General features: G+C 44.6%; 1 pseudogene; it reads right to left on the minus strand.

Moving 5' to 3' along the window:
• Positions 1-237: 237 nt before the first annotated feature.
• Positions 238-8,186, minus strand: LOC150004193 (peroxisomal coenzyme A diphosphatase NUDT7 pseudogene; annotated as a pseudogene).
• Between the last annotated feature and the right edge of the window lie 7,408 nt (positions 8,187-15,594).

Here is a 15,594-nt window from a genome sequence, read left to right on the forward strand (position 1 = left end):
TAGTGTAAATATATTGTGGGTGAAATTATTCAATACTTTAAACACATTTTTCACTTTTGAAAGACTTTTGCTTTTTCAGATGATAGAGGGAAACTGGAAATAAGGCAAGGTTTTACCTTCATATTGCAGAAAAAATATTCACACCTGTCAAATCCCACCAGCTGGCATTATTGTTGTTCTGTGGATAAGCACGTACAAAAGGTGCTTGGATGGTTATTTGGATGTTGGTTCCATAAATCATGACTTGCTTGTTGCATGTTTATGAAACCTCAGAAAAGACTCTTCAGAAGATGCTATAGATTGTTGAGATTAAATTCAACTTCAAAGGTATTTTTAAAAAATAATTAAGTGCAAATTTTGCACTTAGTCCTTGGATATGGTGAGTTATATCATCTTCAGAGTTTTTGTACTCAAAGCAATGAATAGTAAAATGATGACCAGGTTGTGTCAGGTGATTCTGGTGGTAGATGAATAGGTGCAGGGAATATTCCAGAGGCACCAGAAACACATTCTTAACTTCATCAGGATTAGGCTGGGAGCTGGAAGTTTTGGTCTATAAACCCTACAACTGGTGTTAGCCAAGTATCTCTACCAAACAGATATGACAATAGGCTGCAGATGACCTTCATCTGATGAGAATGCAGCCCACTTCCTCCAGGTCTTCCTGGAGAGCCGTGGTCACATCATCCACACCTGTAGGTTCACACTTTCCTCAAGGAAGCATACTTTTCCAGTTGACCATCTTAGCTGACTGACTCTGGAGGACAGGGTCCCGACATTGTTTGGGGAAAGCTTGTTTCCAGTGGGAGACTCCACAGCGGGGCATGGCTGGATGGAGACAAAAGTCGTATTGGTGAAACTGAGATAAACCCTCTTTCTCCTGTGCTCCCTTGGAGACTAGTGCAGGAGAAAGTCCTTGTGGTTCTTAGGAGCCATATTGTTTAAGGAGAGAATCTATGAATAATACCCTTAGAAGTCCTGTTGCCTATTTGCAATCTTTCATGAGGTTTTAACAAAGGATTTTAGAATCTCACCCTGAATTTGATCTGTAAATGGTAAAAATTCACTGACTCAGGAGATAAAATTCAAATGAATTAATAGGGAGTTATAAATAGGAGGAAGCGATAAACAACAAAAGTTCAATAAAGAAAATTCAAGCAAGGAAATCCAACAAAAAAATTCCATAGTTTAAAGAAAGATAACAGGGAATCAGCCATAGGAGGATGTAAAGAGATTCAAGGCAGCAAATAAGATGGCTATACAAGTTGGAGCTAAATATAGCCAAGACTGGTCAACATCTGCTAGTACAGAGGGATGACACTGATGCTCCCAGTTATAGCATTGTACTCAATGGATTGCCTATGCAATACCTTTCCTTGTTCAAATAATAATCTTTTAGTGGATGGAGGGCTCTTTGGGTCTCTAAAGGCCCCTCTAATCCTCTGTCCTTTTAATGGAGTTTTGTAGATGCTTACACAAAACTCCTTAAGGCCTTATCAATAGGTTTGCCATGAAATTCTCCCTCCCATCCTTGTCCTTGTTCCACTTCTTCATAGGGAATCACTGCCCTTAGTTTCTTGTGTATTGTTCTAGAATTTGTTCATGCATAGATTAACAAATATACATGTTTTTATGTTCTTCTTACCTACCCTCACCTCCTGCCTTTTTTTTAACCCCAAAGATAGTATATTAGTTCTGCATCTTACTTTTTTCATTTAATTACATCTCTTGGGTCTCTTGGAGATTTTTCCTCTCACATCTTTACATGGTGAGTATGTCTGTCGCCTATAAGACAGGTTATGGAAAAATTCTTAAACTTCACCTAATAGGAGGTATGGAATAGAACATAGATATTGGGATTAGGACCAATATGAGTTTGAAAGTCATCTTTTCCATTTAAAAGCTATTGAGAAAATTCCCTGAACTTTTAGAAACAATGTCCACCTTTAAAAGTGGTAATAGTACCTGATTTGGTGCTGGAAGGGCTTAAGACTTCCCTCCTAATCAGGCTCCATCTGATATTTCATGGTACTGAAAAGGAACAAAGAAAATACCAGATCTTAGACTGAAGCTTGTGAAATGGCTCAGATGCATTGGCCACTGTGGTAGATGGTATACAGCCCCAATTCTTCACCCTTTTCAATATCCATATCATTTGCCCTGTGAGTTTGTAGTTCCTCTACTAAATGGATGGGGTCACATGATTTGCTTTGATCAACAGAAAGAGGTGGCATGGCAATGGTAATTGAAAATAAATAGACCAATCAATCAATAAACAATAAATTAAATAAAAAGTGGTGAAAGTGACAGTGTGTAAGTTCCTCATTTGTAAGAAACCTGTGTGTTCCCACTTTTTTTTTTTTTTTTTGTAATCTGCCATGCTATGAGGAGAACTGTCTGGGTTAACCCTCTGGTCCTCGCATGAGGAAAAAACCCATGTAGAGCAGAGCTAGTCAGGCTGGACCATCCCAATCAAACCACCCTCCCTGAGCCCAGCCTAGATCAGCTGGCTCCCGGACAACCCACAGGTGTGGAAGCTAAATAAGTGGTTAAAGTTAAACACTAATATTGTGGTTATTTGTTACACGGCAACAGCCAGCCAGTACAACTATACTTCAACTTCTAGAAAACTGTTGAAAAATGACAGGAAATTCAGAAAAAGCCACAACTAGTTGAGTACTGATTTATCATGTAGATGCATGAGCAGGGTAGGGGTCAGGGAGATTAAGAAGGTCAGAGAGAGTAAGAAATGAAATGATTAGGTATGTTTACAATGCTGCCAAACAGGGATGAGGAGGGCGGATATAAACTGTCTGCAAATATTTGGAGCACAGCTCTCAGGGGTGGGGTAAACAGTTTACTGAGCTCCAAGAAGAAACATCTAGGAAAGGTGCCTCAATGCTGAGCCAACAAAAACACCTTAAGTTGGGCCAGGAGAAGTTCTTCATGATAAGATTTGCATTGCTCTTGCTCCTGAGGAAGCATCAGAGGCCCCTTTGCTCTGAGCAAGGGACTAGAAATGTACTGTGAAAGTAACCTCTGGCCAACTGGATGGGGGCAAGAATCAACAGGCCAGTAAACTGAGCATTTAAATCTCACTAGACAGATGGGCATCTATCCTGTCCCCAGTGATCTTCCTGCTGTCTAACTGAATCAGTCTGTGAATTTTAGACAACTTAAAAGAGGGAATATTGGCAATAATCTCTTGACTCAGAATACTTTCCTTTAAAATTAGACATAAGACACAAGCACACCTGACAAGGAGCCGAGGTTATTGGGCTTTGAGTCACGAACTGGAATAACAGAGGTGGAGTCAGGTCAGTCTTTTTTTGTTGTTGTTGTTCTTAATCCTCACCCAAAACTATGTTTTTTTAAATTGATTTTTTTTTAAAGAAAGAGGGAAAGAGAGAGAGAGAGAAGCATCACTCCATTGCCTCCCCTACGTGCCTGACTGGGGATCAAACCCACAACCTAGACTGTGCCCTGATCAGGAATTGAACCTGCACTCTTTTTAGTGTATGGGATAATGCTCAACCAATTGAGCCACCTGGCCAGGGCTCAGGTTTGTCTTTTTAAAGAAGACATACAGTCTGGGACTGTCATCCTATCACTGATGCCAACCCAGGCAGAGGCTTTGTTGCTGTCATTGTAAGCGTTTGGGCAGGCTAGTAAATACTGGGCTGAGAGGGTTTTCTTTCTACCTTTCTTTCTTCTTTTTTTTAAAAGTGTAACAGCAATAGTGAACATTTCAGAGGAAAGTAATTCCAAAAGAAGTTCATGTTCCCTGGATAAATACAGGCTTTCAATACTCCAAACAGCCATTCTAATTTCTTCTTCAGGAAACACATTTTATACTAAAAGACTCATTCAAAAGTCTTTCTTGCAATTTGGAGAGTTGAATAGCCTGTTGGTTATACAGGAATGGGTTTTATGGGAGTGATGTCGGGCTTCTTTCAGTGGGGAGGAATTCACAAGGGGACAGGGCAATGCAATGTACCTTCTTGCCATTAGCTAGGAAGGAAATGTTCTGTCTTCAGTTTTAACAGGGGTTGGGGCTGCATGAATAGCTTCTCCTGCTATTAGTAATAATCTACCTCATAATGCTTTAAAAATAATTTGAAGGCTTATGCTGAATGAATTCGTTCCAGGGTCTGGAAAAAGATACCTGGGAGATGAGACACAGCCTCCTTCTGAGGGTTGATTGAATTAAAACAGTTGCTTCCTTCTGATTGTTTTCTGTGATCTTGTTCAGAATCAATTATCTTGACTTTCATATATATATATATATATAATATTTATATATATTTATATATAAAACATAAAAAACAGAGCACTGTTATTTTTAGGGGTTAAATACTTTAGTAACAGTAGGCAAAGACAAGATTGTAGGCTAATTGGTAATGATTCTGGAATGTAGGTTTACATATGTGTGAAAACCTTTTCTATATCAGTGATAGCACACTCTTCTCTCTCTGTCTCTCTCTCTGTCTCTCTCTCTCTCTCTGTTTCTGTCTCTCTCTCTGTCTCTGTCTCTCTCTCTCTCTCTCTCTCTCTCTCTGAAACACTTGAATCTTCCACTCTTGTTTTACTAAACAAATAAAGATAATCTGTAGATTTTTAAAATCTGTACATTTTAAAAGCGACTAATTCAGCCCTGACTAGGTTGGATAGACTGTTGTCCTGATATACCAAGGTGGAGGGTTCAATTCCCAGTCAGAGCACATAGAAGGATCAACCAATGAATGCCTAAATAAGTGGAACAACAAGGCTTTCCTTCCTTCCTTCCTTCCTTCCTTCTTTCCTTCCTTCCTTCCTTCCTTCCTTCCTTCCTCCCCCCTCTGTAAAATTAATAAATAAAAAATTTAAGAAGTGACTGATTCAAAGTCACATAGTAGGTGAAAGAATTGGAGGGTTCTAAGATTAGAAAAACTGTTCTTGCCACAAATGGAATCTGCTTTTATGATAGAATCAGATGAACAAAGAGGACATTTAAATCATCTTTAATGACTGGGTGGAGGGGAACAAGGGGGAGAAAATTGGAACTGTTGTAACAATATAATCAATAAAAAACATTAAAAAAAATAAATAAATCATCTTTAATGATGAAGACCTCTCCCTGTTTGGAGACTGGCAGGATGAATCATCCCGGAGTTAGTTATTTCAGTCTCCCTTGTCATCCCTTATTCTCCAGAACTCTCGGACTTAATCTCTTTGCTTTCAACCCCCGAATTCTTAAATCTGTTATACTCTGCCCTCCAGAACTCAAGGTTAGTCATTGACCTTGTATTCCCAGCTTCCCTGAAGTTTCCCTTCACTTTCTTGCTCTGACAACTGAACCCTGGCCCCCTCTGCCTTCCTCACACACAGTGGCTGCTTTCTTCTCTATACACTTCGTATCCCAGAACCTAGAGATGGGGTTGGTGTCCTTCTTCCTCAATGCCACCTCTTGATTATACTCCTTGTCTTCTCCCTGCAAACACTGGCTTTGAATCTCAATCAGATTGCAACTTCTATTTCTTCCGTTGCCAACATCTTCCAGCTCAACTTTCCCCTACTCCTCATTCCTTGGAGCATGTTCAATGTCATGCTTTCTATGAGGAAAATAATCATTCTTGCTGTAAATCTTGGAGGTTTTCAGTATCCAGGTAAGAAACTATTCTAGCACCTCCATCTCTCAGTTTTTTTACTTCTCCTCTTCCAATGATCTCCTCTATCTTATCTCAGGCTTCACTTCAAGGTCATGCTCTAGACCTCACCATTAGGAGTAACCATGTCACATCCACAATACCAGTGTTTTGTTTTTTTTCAACTTACTCCCTCAAGTATCCCAATGACAAAACTTCTTTAGCACCACTGCCATGTACAATCCAATGGGCCTACTACTTTGCACGGTCTTTAAAATCCTCTCCTGTACTCACCTCCCTCCTTATCTTACTTAAATTCCATGGTCCAGTTGGAATATGGTTCCTTACATATACTCTTAAAATCCTTTCTTTTTCTTTCTCATCGTATTTTCTTGGAAAAGCCCCATTTAAATCCAGCATCCTACTGATTCTGTGTCTGTTCAGCTGAGCATATTCATGCTGACTGGAGTGTCTTTCAATTCATGGCCACTAACCTCATGTGGGCCTTTATTTCTGCCTGGCAATCTCATTACATTTTCTTACTCCATTTACGCTCCCGCTCCCAGAGCGAGCTATTTCACATCTTTTTCACTCTTCTTAAGTCTCTTGCACAACCCTTACTCTCAGCTTGCTGCCTATGTCACGAAGAGAGGAGAAGCAATTAGAAGAGGATTTCCACATTTCTCTCACCATATCTACCCACCTAATTGCATGTGTGTTCATATGCTCTGCCTGTCCGCCTCTGCAGATGAGCTGTTTATGCTCCAGCCCTGAGAAAGTGAGCACTTCAGCACAGGTTCCTATCCCCTCTTATCTACTCGGGATATTGCAGTTTTGGGTCTGCATGTGTGTGGGGGTGGGAGAGGCCTCTGTCTTTGTAAAATTTTTGATTGAAATGTATTATAAATTAATGGAGATGTCGTGATTTATTGATGAAGACTTAGGATAACAGAGAAGTTATGTATTTATTTATTGTTCTATCAGTGGAAACGAAGAGTCTTCATGGTGTCCAGGCACCATTTCTCTTCCTGTCCAGATCCACGGACCATCTCTTTGTGTTTTTTATTGTCAAATTGATGCTTCTGGCTTATTTCACATCTCCTATTACAAGAAAAGGTAGCAAGGCTCTTCATAACCTGCCTGTATTAAAATAGTATTGATCTTGCTTTTGCATTTCCCTAATACTATTTGTTAAATGCTGGTTATCTTATCACACACTAAGCTACTTCATTTTGTTGCCCATGAATGCTGGAGTCCAATGACTCTCTCAAAGGTTATTACTGTGTTTCAGTGCTGACCCCCACAAATGCTCACCCAGAGCGTGCTGGAGAATGTGAACAATCCTTCCTTTTCTAGTCATGTTAAATTCCTATTCAGAAGGCTATTGAATGAACACAGAACAACACAGTCTTCTCCTGATCACTTTAGGGTGTAATCACTGCATTCCTAGGATGTGATTTTTTCAATATTGACCCCACCCTTGCCTTGCACACACTGCCACCCAGGAAGAAGGATAAGAGAGAAGTAGAATGAAGAAGAGTGGTTTCATTTACCCTAGGGACATCCCCTCACCTCCCCCACATAACTTAAGATCAACTTGGGAGATCATGCCATCACTAATTTGATTGGAGACTAGAGAGGACTTCAGTTGGAAGTTTCCATGGTTACTGAAGAGCAACTGTCTCAAAAAGACCTTAGATGAGAGAGGCATGTCTCCTCTGAGGACCGTGGAACACATGGAGTAGAGCCTCTGGAGGAGTGGAAGACTGTCCTGGGTACCATTTTCAGGGACATAAGGCTAAAAGGTGCCTGTCATCACTCCTTGTCTGAACTTGAGGCGGCATTGCACAACACAGTTGGGAGAGAGCTATCACATAGGCTCATGCACACGCAAAAGTTGGTGGTAGACCACTGGTAACCCAGACTCCTGAAGTCATCTTGTAGCCTACTCAGGTCACCCAGAATTAGCACATCAACATCATTCCTAGTGGCCTACTCTTGCACAATCCTACAAAAGAAATACTGCTCTGGTGTGTGGGGATTTGTTCAATAGGCTGCTCTCCTGGAACTGAGGTCCAACAATAGGTACCCAGAATTCTGCCACAAGCATAGGTCTAGAAACTCTCTGGGACATCTGAGTGACTCCATGTATGGGCTAGAGTGATGGAGATTGTATACCCTGGAGGAGAGAAACAGAGACCAGGGTCTATGCTGGTCTCTGTGCAGGCTTGGGGTTTCCTGTCCAGATACTACCGCTGGCCCCAGTCAATGTAAAGGAGGGTGTTACCATAGACCATTGGAGTTCAGGCAGCCAGTGGCAGTGTGAGTGTGGGCAGCTGGCCACTTCTGAGGGGTGGGCGCTGGGGCTGCATAGAAGGCACTGATGGGCTGGGATCCTCGGGTGCCCCTCTCCAACTGGCTCCCCTGGATGTTCAGCATGGTGTCCAGTGTTGGGAGGTGGGCTGAGGGCTGGGGAATCTTCAGGCTTCCTGTTGGTGGGTCTCGCAGTCCTCCTTCCCCACTGACCATATACTGTAGACAGTCAGGGAGCATTGGGGGCATCTTTCCCATTGGCTAAGGTGGTGCAGGGGGAGGTTCTTACAACAAGTGCACCAAAGGCTAGAAAGATGAATGGATAGAGCTTGAGCACTCCAAAAGCTAGCAAGGTAATTGGATAGAAAGGAAAAAGCCCTCCCTTCCCTATCGCTATAAGAACTGCAGGTTTGACCAGGAAGGGGAGATGGTCTTTGAGATGAGAGTCCACCATTTTCTCAGGTTGAAGAACCAGAATAAACCTCTTCCCTTTTGCACCAGCACCAGATTTTCCTTGTGGCAGGCAGCTGAACCTGTGTTTTTGGTTTCAAGGGTCTGGTGATTGCTAGGATATGAGGGTTAGACTTGGGGACACCTTGCCTAGATGGCTAGACACAGCACAGGAAGCAAACTTAGGAAAATTTGAGGAAAGCACTTCAAAACATGGGGATCCCACAGGTGTGGGGCCTGGAGTGGAGTCTACTTACCTGGGTCTAATGGTGGGACTGTTCTCAGCCCTCATCTCTTTAACTTTTTAGAAGAATTTTTCACAGTTGATTGTTTCCTTTTTCTTAAAGCATATTCTTCACTTGGCTTCTGGGACACCACAGTCTCCTGGCTGGTTCCTCTAGTCACTTATTTTACTGGTTACTTTTTCTTAGCTTTCTTTGCCTATTCAACCCATCTCTCTGGCTTGTAAATGTTGGAGACTTCCCACAGCCTAGTCTTCGGAACTCTTTCAATCTTCACTTTCTAGATGATTTTATCTAGGGCCACCATGCATAGCTTTATTCAAGTGTACCATGTATGTGCCTTGAAGGTGCTGGAAGAGAGGTGGTAGACCTGGAAGTAGGGGTGGGGCAGAGTGAGGGTGGTGAGGAGAGAAGAGATTCTGGGAATCCATTCAAAACAGAGTCCATAGACCCCAAAAGATTACTCAATGGGAACAGTCAAGATGTGTGTTTATTCATCCTTTAACTTCTATGTGTGTTTAGAATTGATTCCTGTCAATTTTGCAAAGCCTTAGAGAGCCCACTTTCACAAACTTTTCCAGAAACCCATGGATGTGGATGTGTCCCAGTGTGTTTATCCATTTACTAGCTGAAGGACATTATGTTTATTTTTAGTTTGGGGCAATTATAAATAAAACCATTAAAAACATTTGCACAAATTCTTCTGTAAATACCTAGGAGAGGGGTTCCTGGGTCATACAGTCAGCGTACATTTAACTTTATAGAAACTGCCACTGTTTTTCAAAATGACTACCATTTGTATTTCCACCAGCAGTGACAGATCCAGCTTCCCCACATCCTCACCAGCACTTGGTGTTGTTATTTTTTTGCTTTTTAGCTATTCTAATAAGTGTATATCTCATCGTGGTTTTAGTTTGCATTTTCTTAATAATTAATAATTTTGAATATCTTTATTTTAGTGAGTATTTAAATATTTTGCCCATATTTTTCATTGGATCCCTTTTTTAAAAAAAAGTTTTTTATTTTGAATGAATTTTAGAGTTACAGAAACATTGTAAAAATTGTATGGAGAGTTTTCATATATCCCTCACTTTAATGTTAGTTTAATATTAACAGCTTACATAACCGTAGTCGTCGTCGTCGTCGGCAGCCGTCCGTCTCGAGAGACGATGGTGTAGCTTCTTAAGAGTCTATCTGCACTGCCGAGAATGGCTGTGCAGTCCGACTCGGGAGTGACACGGTATCTGTCTCCTCCCGTGTTAAATCGACATCTTGCGATGACGCTGGAGTGTCCTCTCCAGTGAAGCTGAAGCTACAGAGCCTGGGCAGGGTGATATGGAGGGTCTGCTGTTGCCCATGCAGCAGACCCCCCCTCTCTTCGCAGCTGAAGGGTCCAAGGGAAAGACGGAGTCAATACAGCTTGGCTTCAGGTGCGCCGCAGGAGTTGCCGGTGTTGACTACAATGTCAAACCGCCTTAGGGACTCCGGCTCCGGATTTTCTGTCGGGGTTTACTCCCTTAGCCTTTCCCCTGAAGAGGTATGCCGCAAGGCAGCGGAGGTTTTCTGGAATCAGAGTTTTCCTTCTCTGATGTGCCCTGACTGGAAGATCGAACCAGCGACACTTAGCTCGCAGGCCGACGCTCAATCCACTGAGCCAAACCAGTAGTACAATTATCAAAACCAGGAAATTAACATTGGCATATTGTTAACTAAATGCAGATCTTATTAGAATTGAATTTCACCACTTTTTCTATTAATGTCTTTTTTTCCTTGTTATCAGATCTTAATTAGAATTCCACTTTGCATTTTGTTATTTTCCCTCCATCTCCTCTAAACCATCTCTAAAATCAGAGAAGGAAAACTCTGACTCCAAAAAACCTCCGCTGCCTTGCGGCATACCTCTTCAGGGGAAAGGCTAAGGGAGTAAACCCCGACAGAAAATCCGGAGCCGGAGTCCCTAAGGCGGTTTGACATTGTAGTCAACACCGGCAACTCCTGCGGCGCACCTGAAGCCAAGCTGTATTGACTTTGTCTTTCCCTTGGACCCTTCAGCTGCGAAGAGAGGGGGGGTCTGCTGCATGGGCAACAGCAGACCCTCCATATCACCCTGCCCAGGCTCTGTAGCTTCAGTTTCACTGGAGAGGACACTCCAGCGTCATCGCAAGATGTCGACTCAACACGGGAGGAGACAGATACCGGTTATAAGCTCATCCGATTGGCGAAGGAAACGAGCGTCAGGGGTCTCCTCTGACGGTGGGAGAGGTCATCGCACCTCACTGGACAGCTACCGCCCGCCTCAAGCTGGGCAGCCCCAGCCAATTAGGTGCCGTCTCGCCATGGCTCGCCTGCCCCACTGGGTGCGTGGGGATCAGAGAGGCGCCTCTCGAAAAGTGGGCCACAAAACACCCGCACCAGTTAATTCCAAGCAAACAACAAGAAAGAAGCCTCCAGCTCTTCGTCTCGCTAGCTGGAACATCAGGACCATGTGCCCCGGACTTACTGCAGACCTTCCGTGGATCAATGGTGCCAGGAAAACCGCTGTCATCGATAGGGAACTGGCACGACTAAACATCGACATTGCGGCTCTACAGGAGACCCGGTTGGCCGACAACGGAACTATCAGAGAAACCAACTACACCTTCTACTGGCAAGGGAAGTCTCCGGACCAACCAAGACAGCACGGTGTTGGGTTCGCTGTGAAGAACACGCTTGTTAACTCCATAGAACCACCCACAGGAGGCACAGAGAGATTACTTACCCTCCGATTGTCAACAACTTTCGGCCCAGTCAGCATTCTTAGCGCGTACGCCCCAACCCTCTGCGCCACCATCGAAGAGAAAGAACAGTTCTACCATGCACTGGACGAAGCGTTATCCAAGATCCCCAGAAGTAACGCTCTCTATCTCCTTGGAGACTTCAACGCAAGAGTAGGAGCCGACCACATGGCCTGGCCCACCTGCCTTGGAAACTTTGGGAGAGGAAAGATCAATGAGAATGGTCAGCGACTGCTTGAGCTTTCGTGTCACCACGGCCTGTGCGTGACAAACACATTCTTCAAGTGCAAAGAGATCCACCAGGTGTCATGGAGGCACCCCCGCTCCCGCCATTGGCACCAGCTTGACCTCGTCATCACCAGAAGAATGGATATTGGCAGCACCCTCCTCACCCGCAGCTACCACAGTGCAGACTGCGACACGGACCATGCCCTCATGGTAAGCAAGGTGCGCATAATGCCGAAGAGGTTGCACCACTCCAAGATGAAGGGTCGCCCACGCATCAACACCAGTTGTGCCAGCAACCCAGTTAAGACCCAGCAATTCATCAACAAGATGGAAGATGCACTCGGCGAGGGAATGGCGGCAGATGACATTATCGAATCCAATTGGCCATGTCTCCGCGACGCCATATACAACTCCGCCATTATTGCTTACGGGAAGAAAGAGCGGAAGAACGCTGACTGGTACGAGGCTCACTGGGAAGAAATGGAACCCGTGATCGAGGCTAAGAGGAAGGCCCTACTGGCTTACAAGGTCATGCCCACTCCCAGTACACTTCAAGCTCTACGGGCTGCCAGGAACAAAGTCCAGAAGACCGCCCGCCACTGTGCCAACACCTATTGGCTAAACCTGTGCAGAAGCATTCAGGAACCCGCCGATATAGGCAATGCACGAGGAATGTATGAGGGTATCAAGAAGGCAACAGGCCCAATCCCCTCCAAGATCGCCCCCCTTAAGTCCAAGACAGGTGAGGTCATCACTGACCAGGAACAGCAAATGCGGCGGTGGACCGAGCACTACCTCGAGCTGTACGCAACGAAGAACACCGTAACAGACACTGCTCTTAACGCCATCCCAGACCTACCAGTCATGGAGGAGCTAGACACCCCACCTACTGCGGCAGAGCTCAGCAAAGCCATCGACCGCCTCGCTTGCAGGAAAGCACCAGGAAGCGACGGAATCCCTCCAGAAATCCTAAAAAGCGGGAAACCAGTCCTGCTACAGCCGCTCTACCATCTACTCTGTCTCTGCTGGAAGGAGGGTTACATCCCCCAGGATATGAGAGATGCCAACATTATCACCATGTACAAGAACAAAGGAGACCGCAGCGACTGCAACAACTACCGGGGCATCTCTCTCCTCAGCGTCGTCGGCAAAGTATTCGCCCGGGTCGCTCTTGCCCGCCTGCAGACCCTTGCTTCCCGCGTCTACCCAGAGTCCCAGTGTGGCTTCAGAGCTGGCCGATCAACAGTGGACATGATCTTCTCCCTACGCCAGCTGCAGGAGAAGTGTCACGAGCAGCATAAACCACTCTACCTCGCCTTTATCGACCTCACGAAGGCGTTTGATCTGGTCAGTCGAAGCGGTCTCTTCAGCTTGCTACGGAAGATTGGCTGTCCACCACATCCGCTTGCTGTGGTCATGTCCTTTCACGACAACATGCACAGCACGGTGTCCTACAACGGCGCAACCTCTGAGGCCTTCCCAGTCAGCAGCGGAGTAAAGCAGGGCTGCGTCCTCGCGCCTACGCTGTTCGGAATCTTCTTCTCCATGCTCCTCCAATACGCCTTTAAGGACTGCAGCGAGGGTGTCTTCATTCACACCAGATCCGATGGCAAGCTCTACAACCTGGCCCGTCTACGAGCCAAGACCAAAGTCAAAGAGGTGCTCATCCGTGAGATGCTCTTCGCCGACGACGCAGCTTTGACATCACACTCCGAAGAGGGACTCCAGCAGCTAGTCACTTGCCTTTCCCACGCATGCAAGGAGTTCGGACTAGCCATCAGCCTGACGAAGACGAACATTATGGCTCAAGGCACGGGGACTCCCCCATGCATCACCATCGACGGATACACCCTGGAGGTTGTCAACGACTTCACTTACCTCGGGTCCACCATCTCGAGCTCTCTGTCAGTCGACTTGGAGGTCAACCGGAGAATCGCCAGGGCAGCCACAGTTATGGCCAGACTGAACCGGCGAGCGTGGAACAATTCCAGCCTCACTGAGAAAACCAGACTGCGCATCTACCAAGCCTGTGTACTCAGCACTCTCCTCTATGGCAGCGAGACGTGGACCACCTACGCAAGGCACGAAAGGAAACTCAACAGCTTCCACATGTGGTGCCTGCGACGCGTCCTGCATGTCGCCTGGCAGGATAAGGTCCCCAACACCGAGGTGCTGAAGCGAGCCAATATGAGCAGTTTGCATGCAGTTCTTAGTGAGAGACGCCTCAGGTGGCTCGGCCATGTCAAAAGAATGGATGCAGGCCGTATCCCCAAAGACCTCCTCTACGGCGAGCTAGCAGAAGGCCAGAGGATGAGAGGGCGCCCAAAACTGCGGTTCAAAGACATCTGCAAAAAGGACATGACACAATGCTCCATCAATCTCAACACATGGGAAGTTCAAGCAGATGACCGCCTAGCCTGGAGGCTCACGGTCAGGCAAGGTACGTCACGTGCAGAGGCTGCACGCAACGAGGAGGCGGTCCAGAAAAGATTGAGGCGGAAGCAGCGTCAACAGCAGCAACAACGGCCATCTGCCTTCACCTGTAACAAGTGCGGCAGGGATTGTCACTCCCGAGTCGGACTGCACAGCCATTCTCGGCGGTGCAGATAGACTCTCAGGAAGCTACGCCATCGTCTCTCGAGATGGACGGCTGCCGACGACCTCTAAACCATGACAGTTCCTCTGTCTGTCTTTGTATTTCAAAACCTGAACAGTTGGTCAGTTATTTTGTAGAACATCCCTCCTTTTAGTTTTCCCGATGATTTCTCACAATTAGAACTCGTTTGGGCATTTTTGTCAAGAATATTGCAAAAATGAAATTATGACCTTAACACATCATTTAAGGGGTTCATGATGTCAGTAAACTGGTGATACTAACCTTAAGGTGGTGTCTGGTGAATTTTTTCACTCTTATTTTTCCCTTTGCAATCTTGGGTAGATATTTTGAGACTGAAAATGTTCCTTTTTTCTTTAAATTTTCACCCAGTAATTTTAGCATTATAAATTAATTATGTATGCAATGGTTTTTTTAACTGTGATTTTTACTGAATAGATTTTTTATTTCTCTCTTCTCTTGACATTTATTACTTGGAATTCTTCTATAGGGAAGAGCTGTCACAACTTTCCATTTATTTATGTATTTATTTTTTGTATCAGTATGGACTCACGGATATTTATTTTGTTCTACTGATTAAAATCCAATACTACTATTATTTGTTTTATTAAAAAATATTATTATTATTGTTTTTACTTGTTGTTCTATTACAGTTGTCCCCCATTCCCCCCCCCCCCCGTTGCTCTCCTGTGCTCCGCCCACCCCTGCTCCTCTCCCGCAGTCAATCCCCTTCCTGTGGTCCATGTCCATGGATCATTTACACTAGTTCCTTGACCAGTCCCTTCCCCTTGTTCATTAGGTTCCTGTGTTAGGTGAGATAAAATGATATTTGTCTTTCTCCACCTGGTTTATTTCACTAAGCACAATACTCTCCAGTTTCATTGATGCAGTTGCAAAAGGTAGGAATTCCTTCTTTCTTTCTGCTGCGTAGTATTGTCATGATTTATTCTGTTGCTCAAATTGTTCCATCTTTAACTATTAGGAGCTCCTTCTGGCTAGCTGTTATATTCTTTTGACAAGCGTCATATATTTTTTAGCAACTCCCATTATTCTGCCATCATAAGATATTAATCTTGTAACTTTCCTGACCCAGTCCCAGAATCATTTACTTCTCCAGTGAACCCTGGTTCCTTTTATTGGAGGATGGTAGTTAGAAATAAAAATCTGGAGACCAGGTGTGCTTATTGCTACTGAATGTCATTGCTTCTAGACCCTCCCAGCAGACAGAGCTAAGAAATGCATGTCTGTGTTCTTACCCACACATTCATATTTCTGTAACTGTCTGTATAGATATTAAAAATAGTGAGTTTATCCTGATACCTCCGATTCCAATCCAACACCAGATGGTT

The sequence above is a fragment of the Furipterus horrens genome, unplaced genomic scaffold (assembly GCF_987537825.1).
Source record: "Furipterus horrens unplaced genomic scaffold, mFurHor1.1.pri manual_scaffold_7, whole genome shotgun sequence".
NCBI lineage: Eukaryota > Metazoa > Chordata > Mammalia > Chiroptera > Furipteridae > Furipterus > Furipterus horrens.